A 10,042-nucleotide genomic window follows, 5' to 3' on the forward strand; every position below is an offset into this window, starting at 1 on the left:
TATTTCAGATTTCTAAAATTAAACTTAAAACAAATTGATTTTAATTTTTGGAAAATTATTTTCAATTAATCCCAATTAGATAATTGGATCGACAATCATCTATTTTAGTAAATAGGTGTTAGATTAATTAATTAATTTAAATTGTTAAATTGATTTCAATTAATAGAACACATATATAATATTGATTATAAGTTCAACTTAATTAGTAGTACCTCAACATTATTTGAATGACTTATGCTAGTTGAGGTTCTATAATTATTTTGAAAACTCGATAATTAAATAATGTAATTAATTATGAAATTAGGTCGTATGTTCCTCTTAGGACAATATGCGTTTTCCATATACCTTTAGAGAACATAGATGTAGGAATCACATAGACCAATCCAAAACCTTCTGATGAGATAAAACACTTAATCAAAACCCCTCATTCTTTTAATTAAGAATCATTTCAAGCTATAAAGAAAAACCCAATCTGTTGAGTTATTTCTTTCCTTCTGCCAACAGTTGGATTATGTGTAGCCCTTTACTATAGTGCAGTAAGCCGTGTTAGCGGGGAGTGCTATGGTAGAGTAAGCTGTAATTCAATTGACATAATGATGAAGGTAACCATAGAAAAGGGTTATGTTGAATTAACGTGGTCGGCTAGATTAACTAGGGACTGCATTAGTTTGGCATAATCGAGTTCTATGAGCATCTTTGATTGGTAGGTTAGACTTGACACACGACGATTTTGATATTCGCGAGATTAACTTAGGTCATTATCAAGTGTGAGGAAAATTAATTTAGGGTCATATTGTGGATATGATTGATTGTGATCTACCTTTGGGCAAATATAATCGGGCTAGATTAACTACGGGTTATATTTGTCTATTGGACCTAAAGCCCATTAAGAAAAATCAGTTTTCTCGTTTGTCTACTAGAGGGAAGTGGAACTCGATAAAATTAGTGGGAGAACAATTAAATAACATAAGTCCAAACATTTAATTGTAACAATCATTTAACGCGAATCTCTAATAATCCTCTTCTCTATATGTCTCAGATAACTATGTCTAAGAATCCCATAATGTCAATCCTCGACAATAAACTCAATGGCCCTAATTACCTAGATTGGTTGCGTAGTCTTAAGCTTGTGCTAACTGTTGAGGGGCGTCTCTACGTTTTGAACGAGAGGCTTCCCGCCACTATACCTGCCACAGCGACTGATGCTGAAAAGGAAACTTATGAAGTTTGGAAGAAAGATGACACTCATGCTAGGTGCTATATGATAGCCGCCATGGAGCCCGCGCTTGCGAGGAAATATGAGTCTCACTTGCATGCTTTCGATATAAAGGCTCATCTCGATAGCATGTATAGTGAGAATATTAGGGCATCAAGGTACGCTGCTACAAAGGAGTTGATCACAGCGAGACTGCGCGAAGGGACTTCGGTCCACGAGCACTGTCTCAAAATGATCACTCTCCTTGAAAAGCTAGTGAATCTTGATGTCACCCTCCCGGCCGAGCTCTCGTTGGATTTGATCCTGTTGTCTCTTCCTAGTTCCTATGAATCGTTCATAGTGAACTTCAACATGAACAAACTAGATCCTCCCTTGGATGAGTTAATGAACATGTTGGTCAGCTTCGAGTCCACCATTAAGAAAGAGAAGTCTGTTCTCATTGCTGCTCCTTCTGGAAAGAAGAGTTCTTTCCAAAAGAAGAGAAAGGAAAGAGTTTCCTTCCCAAACAGCAAGTTCGAAGTGGGTGAAGGCAGTGGGGGCCCCAAAGCAAAGGTTAGCAAACAAGTTGATGATGCTTGCCATCACTGTGGAAAGAAAGGACATTGGCGCCGCAACTGCAAGGCTTACCTAAAGCAGAAAGGTTCTGAAAAGGGTACGTATTTCATTGACGTAAATTTGTCTGTCAACTCTTCTTCTTGGGTATTGGATACGGGCTGTGGCTCACATTTGTGCAATGATTTGCAGCTAATGACAAGAAGTCGAAGACTTAGAGCGGGTGAGACCTACCTAAGGATGGGGAATGGAGCAAGAGTTGCTGCTGAAGCCATTGGGACTATTTACTTAAATGTTTTGGATTCTAGTTTTCCTATTGTTTTGAACGATTGTTTATTTGTTCCGTCGCTCATTAGAAACCTTATTTCTATTCCTGTATTAGATATTGAAGGTTTTACTTTTGTTTTTGGAAATTCGATTTGCATTATACAAAAGAATGAGAATTTAATTTGCAAAGGACGGCTATTAAACAACTTATATGAACTAAATCCAAGTGAAATACCTATTAACGTTATATCAGCAAAACGTAAGGAGATAGATCAAAACCCCGCACAACTTTGGCACGCTAGATTAGGTCATGTCTCTTTAAGAAGGATGAACGATTTTGTTAGTGAAGGATTGTTCTCTTTGGAGGACGTGAAATCACTACAAACTTGTGAATCTTGCCTTAAAGGGAAAATGACCAAGTCACCCTACAAAGGGGTAATGGAACGAGCCGAAGGTCTTTTGGATTTGATCCATACAGACGTATGTGGTCCACTAAGTGTTAGTGCGAAGGGTGGATATAACTACTTCGCTACCTTTACCGACGATTATTCTAGGTATGGGTATGTGTACTTGATGAAGTACAAGTCTGAAACATTTGAAAGGTTCAAAGATTTTAGACACGAAGTGGAAAAGCAACTCGGACGAAGTATTAAGAAGCTGCGATCCGATCGTGGTGGGGAATACTTGAGCATCGAGTTCATTGACTATCTAAAAGAAAATGGGATACAGTCCCAATGGACTCCACCGGGAACTCCTCAACTTAATGGAGTGTCCGAACGTCGGAATCGAACTTTATTAGATATGGTTCGATCAATGATGGGGTTCACAAACTTACCGGCATACTTGTGGGGTCATGCACTCCGTACTGCCGCGTATTTGCTGAATAGAGTTAACGCCAAAGCAGTTAAATCCACACCTTATGAACTTTGGCATTCCCGGAAACCCAATTACAAACATATTAGGATATGGGGTTGTCCCGCTTATGTGAAGCGATTAGTGGGAGATAAGTTGGATAGTAAATCCGACTTGTGCTATTTTGTGGGGTATCCCGAAGACTCAATGGGATACGAGTTCTACTATGTCAAAGAAGCAAAGACGTTTGTTTCAAGAAATGCCACCTTTTTGGAAAGGGAATTTCTATCCGATAGAAAGGGCAGCATGATAGAACTTGAAGTAGTTCAAGAACCACAAAGTGAAGTTCAAACGCAAGAACAAGTAATCGAACCAATACAACAAACCACTAATATACCTCATGAACCTACGGTACGTAGATCCGAAAGAGTTCGGAAAATACCGGACAGGTTATTCCTCCTCGAAAATGATGAAGATCATGTTGATCTTGGACGAGATCCAAGAACATACAATGAGGCCGTATCGGATGCGGACATGGGACATTGGCTAACTGCCATGAAATCCGAAATGGACTCCATGTACTCCAACAAGGTATGGACCTTGGTAGATCCACCTAAAGGAATTGTTCCTATAGGCTGCAAGTGGATCTATAAGAAGAAAATTGGAGTGGATGGAAAGGTGTCGACCTATAAAGCTAGATTGGTAGCAAAAGGATACACTCAAAGGCAAGGTGTTGACTATGAGGAAACCTTTTCGCCGGTCGCGATGCTGAAGTCCATTAGGATTTTGCTGGCCATAGCTGCGTGGTACGACTACGAGATATGGCAAATGGATGTGAAGACCGCCTTCCTTAATGGAGATATTGAGGAAGAAATTTACATGGCGCAGCCGGAAGGCTTCATATCTTCTGGAAGTGAGCAAAAGGTTTGCAAGCTCCAGCGATCCATTTATGGATTGAAACAAGCATCCCGTAGTTGGAATATTAGATTCGACTCAACTATCAAAGAGTTTGATTTTGAGAAGAATCCGGAGGAACCTTGTGTATACAAGAAGGTTAGTGGGAGGGCAGTAATATTTCTAGTGCTTTACGTTGATGACATTCTACTCATTGGGAATGACGTAGGAATGTTACAGCAAACGAAAGCATGGTTGTCCACACGTTTCTCAATGAAGGATTTGGGAGAAGCATCTTACGTATTGGGAATACGCATCTATAGAGATAGAGCAAGAAAGATGCTTGGCTTGTCCCAAAGCCTGTACATAGACACCGTTATGAAACGGTTTAGCATGGAAGAATCCAAGAAGGGATTCTTGCCAATGTCCCATGGGGTTCGTCTCTCGAAATCTATGTGTCCCCAAACACCTAGTGAAATCGAGGAGATGAAAAGGACGCCCTATGCTTCTGCCATAGGAAGCATAATGTATGGCATGCTATGTACTAGACCCGATATTGCGTATGCTGTGAGTGTCACAAGCAGATATCAGTCTAACCCCGGCCCGGCTCACTGGAAAGCCGTGAAAGATATCCTCAAGTACTTGCGAAGAACTAAGGATATATTTTTGGTCTATGGGGGTGCCGAGTTGAAATTAGAGGGTTTCACTGACTCTAGTTTTCAATCGGATGTGGACGACTCGAAGTCGAATTCTGGATTTATATTCACGCTTAATGGTGGTGCCGTGTGTTGGAAGAGTTCCAAGCAAAGCACGACGGCCGATTCCACTACCGAAGCGGAATACATTGCAGCGTCCGAAGCTGCAAAAGAAGGGACTTGGATAAGGAAATTCATCCAAGAGTTGGGTGTAATTCCTGATGCTAGTGATCCAGTACCGTTGTACTGTGATAACACCGGAGCCGTGGCACAAGCTAAGGAGCCGCGATCTCATCAGAAGTCGAAGCATATTCTGAGGAAGTATCACGTGATCCGAGAGATCATTGATAGAGGTGAAGTTAAGGTAGAACGAGTCACCTCGGAAGAGAACGTTGCAGACCCCTTCACGAAGCCTTTACCAAGATCGGTCCATGAGAAACATCGAGAGTCGATGGGATTGCGGTTTATGGGTAGTTGGCTTTAGGTCAAGTGGGAGATTGTTAGAGTAGGTGACCAACAAGCCAACTTGTGGCTGTGGTCTTTCGTATTTATTATTGTAATAAACGAACCTTTATTCGTATTAATGATAAAACACATTGGCATTCTATATCTTTGTCCCTTTGTCACAAGCATAGATATAGTCCTTACAGTTATTACAAGTACTAGTAATTGATCGTTAGGATCGTGAGATATTTACTTAAGTATTATAACTGTTAAACGTGTTCCTAGTCGAAGGGTTACGCCACTAATGAGGATATCGGCCTTTCCCATTAAGACTAGCACTTAGTGTATGTGTACTGCATCTCATCAGTAAACGGTATTGTGATATCGGCATGCACAAGTGGGTGCTCGTAAGTTGACGAGTTCACTGAACTCCCTCACCCTAGAAATCTCTAAGTGGTTCCCAATAATCGAGTAGAGATATCTATGGTATAGTTGTACACCATTAGTCCTTATGACCTAGACATCACCGTGACTTCACTAGAGGACCAGCTGTATCGTGACCTGTCCCTGAGTTCCACCGAGGACCATCCCAAGGGCCAGTGTTCGTGCAGTCCGAAATCTAGTGGGAGGTCTGTGCATTGTAGTCGGGGATTCGATCGCTAGAATAGTCTTGGATGTCCTGTGTGTTCTGAAAGTTTGTAATCATTCTAAGTCTCTGGCCAGAGCTGACTAAGTGATGATTAGAGAATTCGATTCTTTAAGTCATGCACGTAAGGATTACAACACTTAGAACGATCGCACCGTTATTGAACATATAAAGAGGTCTCGATGAACCAATGCCTCTAGTTCAATCGGGACATATGAATCGAAGGGACCGTACTGTACGTTAACTATATCTGAAGGTTCTTGCAGGCACTTCATTTGTATCTAGGGAATCATGACGCGTAGTTGCTAGACGCCAATCTTGATTCGTTGGGTGATTAAGGTGAAACGAGCTTCATCTTAATTGTAACTCGAAGGGGACGAGTTTTGACCACAAAGAGTTGTGGGCCCACGGCTAGCTTACACCTGAACCATCGAGGGTCACACTGCTCGTGCACATGAGATCTTTGAATAAATGGTCAGAGATAAAATAGTTTATCTTTGCATAATTGGAAGTCAATATGATTGAGTCCAACATTCGTAATTTGGAATTATGAATGAGAATAAGAAAAGGAAAAGAATAAGCGAACATGTTAGTGAACTTTCTAAATCGGGAAGTTTCCAAATTTAGAAAGTCCACTGAACTAGGTTTTCCACTTTTGGAAAGTTGGAAAATAAGAGATGGCACTCGTAATGACGAGAAAATTATAATGACTCGGAAATTGTAATCGTTACAATTTTTCGATCATTGAATTGAGAGATACGAGCGATTAAAGAAACTAACGAGCTTAAGCTGTTGGGCCCAGTCCAACTTAAGCCCGCTAGGGTTTCATGCTAGGGACTATAAATACATGATTTATAACCCTAGCACACACACACAAAAAAACCCTAACCCTAATCGGCCACCCTCTCTCTCTCGCCCTCTCTTCCGCGCGGCCACCACCGCGCCACCACCGCCGCTCCGTCGCCGGAAACGGCCGTTCCTCGGCCGGCTTTTGTTCGGTATTCTTTCTCCTTTATTTTCTTTCCGTTTTATTCTAACTACTTCGTGTCTAGTGCCACGATTTAGTAGATCGAAGTATACGAGGTGAAATCCGAGAGGAGGAAGACCGTAGATCGAAGAATCGAGGAGCAACGCACGAGCCGAAGCCGCACGCTGCCCCACGCGCCGCCTCGCACAACCGCGCGTGCTGTACACGCGCCGCCGTGAGCTGCCACACCGCCGCTGCTGCTGCTCCATTGCTGCCCCGATTCTACGGATTGGTTTCCGTAGTAATCACGACGAATCGTTCGCTCCTACCTCACGCGTCAAGAGGTAAATACTCGAAACCCTAGTTTCGTTTTAGGGTTTAATTTAAACTATGATATCATGCTTGTGTTTGTATGATTTTATGTGATTATGTGTAATCGATTAAATCGTTGTGAGCATGTTATTTGGTTTAAATTGCGAGCATGTTAATTGATTTAAATTCGGTTAAATTTATTAGCATGTATGTTGTTTTTAATTTCGCTGGAAGCGCAAAGGTACGCAATTAATTGATTTAATTTGTCGGGCATGTACTTGTGTGCTTTAAAGTCGTTTAAATCACGTAAAATTTTTGTTTTCCGCTGCGTATGCGTGCCCGAAACCCAACAGTCAGTGCCGTCTACCTATCGAGCAATCCTATTCAACACTCTCGTACGAAACATGTGGAGATCGATATCCATTTTGTCCGAGACAAAGTTGCTTTGGGACACGTTCGAGTCCTTCACGTCCCATCCGCCTACCAGTTTGCCGATATCTTCACGAAAGGACTCCCTACTCAACTGTTCCAACAGTTTGTCTCCAGTCTCCACGTCCTCTCCTTTCCCGTTTCGACTGCGGGGGTGTATTAGCGTATCTACGTATCTATCTATATTATATATATTATTCCTATTATTATTCTTATTTATTAGGTTACCTTGTATATTAGGTTTCCTTGTATATTAGGTTACCTTGTGTAGTAGGTTAGGGTTTCCTACATGTAACTATATATATGATTAATATACGTAAGAGATATCATTCTCTCTTTTCTCCAAATATATTTCTCCTATAGCTTCTGTATCTGAAATTCCTAGGTTATTCCCTGCGCCGTTTTCTGTGTCTGAAAAATTCCGACAGAAAAATAATGTATGTGTCGGTTTACAGACTTTCGCCTGAAGATCTCCACCACCGCCAAAGGCCGCCCCCTGAACCTCCGCCGCCAAAGGTCTGCTCTTCACTTCCGATCATATATATATATATATATATATATATATATATATATATATATATATATATATATATATATATATATATGGTTTCTCTTTTCCGTCTTCTTTTTTCTTCATTGAATTTATTTCTGCTCTTGATAGTTGATATATATGGATTTAAAATGTTTATGTTTTTGTTCTTCATGTTTGATTTGTGGTGATGAATTAACATCTTACAGATTATGAAAGTCTTAATTAATTACGATATATGATGTTTTTCAAATTTTGTGGTGATGAATTAAGATCTTAATAACTAATTTTTTTTTTTTAATTTCCTTTTTTTCTTTTAATATTTTTCACCCGATTTTGGCCCATTGATACAGATTTGAAATTCTTAAACCGATTAATGATATATATCATATATGGATTTAATTAAGATGTATTAGATCTGTATAACAATATTTATTATTGGATCTGGTATTAAGATGTTTTCCGTCTTCAATTCTTGATTAGTTTGTTGCATGCAAAAGTTCATTGGGTTGAATTTATTTATTCCATATAATTTATATATATGAATTTAATTTAGATGTTCGATTTGCGGATTTATGGAGGAAGTTTAATTTACGACCTCTCTTTTCTTTTCTTTTTTTGGTTTTTGGCAAATAGATGGAGGAGAAACATATCGAACAATATTCTTGTCAGCGACATAACTGTAATAATTTAAGATACCTTACTGCAACAGATGCCCCCATAGAAGCTACCAGGCAACAAGTTTCTTCCCGGTCAATTCATTGGCCACCCCATAGTCGACACTCATCTCCCTCATTGGTATGTGACAAAATGGTAAAAATGAAGACGAAATTCTTGAGCCTCCAGCTATGAAAATATATATATGAGATTGGTTAATGGTTCTTAATGGGGATCTACATACTTTCGTATGAATATGATTTAGTTTTGGTTCGTTGCTACCTTTTGTTTTCCTATCATCAAAGACTGAATTTGAGGTGCTAGAAACATTCTAATATTTTTGAATCTTTCTAACACCTCAAATTGGGTCTTAGGATAAAAAAGCTAATGATAGGAAAACAAAATATAGCAACGTGACGGACCAGTTCATATATATGAATGTTAATGCTCTTGTTATAAATCGGGTCTTTTTTTTTTTTCCTTTTATGTCCCTTTTAGAAATATTCGACTTTTCGTTTTGTTGAATCCATATATAGAGTGTACTTACATTAGGGTTTGTAGACTTTGTTCTACTATATACGTTTGTAATAATCTTGGACGTCTTATTTTTAAGAATTTATTTTTCTAAGCGATGTTCATGTAATGATCTTTATTTATTAAAGCCGTGTCGTCTTTAATTCAGTTAATTTTTCAAGAAACTTATGGCTAAGCTAATCCTTTCAAATAATTAAATGCACATCCAATCTTTTCACCCTTTAATTGTTGTACAGCTTAAACCTCGCTGGATAATGCAGAGCATGATTTAAGAAAATTGCAATTTGGTCCTAAACCTTTTGAATTCTGTATAAATAAGTCAAATTGTATACGTCAGCATGAATTCAGAAAATTGCAATTTGATCCTAAACCTTTTGAATTTTGTATAAGCAAGTTAACTTGAACAAAACTCACCGATTTAAGAAACTAGGGTTTCTGCAATTTCCTCAAAAAGAATCATGCGTTGAACAAAGAAGGAGATGGATATATGGGTTGGGCGGTCGGCGGTTTGAAAAATGGCGCCGGAGATGGTTTGGGTGGTGGGTGGTAGGCTGTTGACAAAGATGGCGGCGGAGATGAGTTTGGCTGTGGGTGAAACTGGTTCGCGGTGAAGAGGATGATGATTTTTTTTTCTTTTCTTTAATTAAGTTTTGGAAAATTGCAATTTAACCTCCAAATTTTCACAAATTCAATTAGACCCCTTAATTTCAAAACATACCTGTTAAAGGGTTGTGGCTTTTATTTTTGCAGAAACCTCCCCGGGGTATTTTGTCTTTTCACAATCGGTGAACGGGAAAAAGGTAAATGGATCGAGTGTGCTGAATAAAAATAAATTCAAAGGGGTATTTGCTAATTTTTTTATGACAGGGGAAAAATGCACAGTTGGGATTTTTATAGGGGTAATAAATGCAATAAGCTGAGAGAGAGAGAGAGAGAGAGAGAGAGAGAGAGAGAGAGAGAGAGAGAGAATTATTATTATAATAAGGCTTTACGTTTTTTGATTCAAAGTCTGGGAATAGCTATTGAAGCTCTTTCTAAGTAGGGTAAA

General features: G+C 39.3%; 1 long non-coding RNA gene across 1 annotated transcript; it reads left to right on the top strand.

Moving 5' to 3' along the window:
• The first annotated feature begins 7,654 nt into the window (after window positions 1-7,654).
• On the top strand, window positions 7,655-9,092 carry LOC148768863 (uncharacterized). The gene is made up of 2 exons (XR_016032931.1): window positions 7,655-7,790; window positions 8,440-9,092. It is a non-coding gene; the product is annotated as an uncharacterized LOC148768863 (long non-coding RNA).
• Window positions 9,093-10,042: the final 950 nt, after the last annotated feature.

The sequence above is a fragment of the Erythranthe guttata genome, chromosome 8 (assembly GCF_056151865.1).
Source record: "Erythranthe guttata isolate IM_541 chromosome 8, IM_541, whole genome shotgun sequence".
In the NCBI taxonomy this organism is placed as follows: domain Eukaryota; kingdom Viridiplantae; phylum Streptophyta; class Magnoliopsida; order Lamiales; family Phrymaceae; genus Erythranthe; species Erythranthe guttata.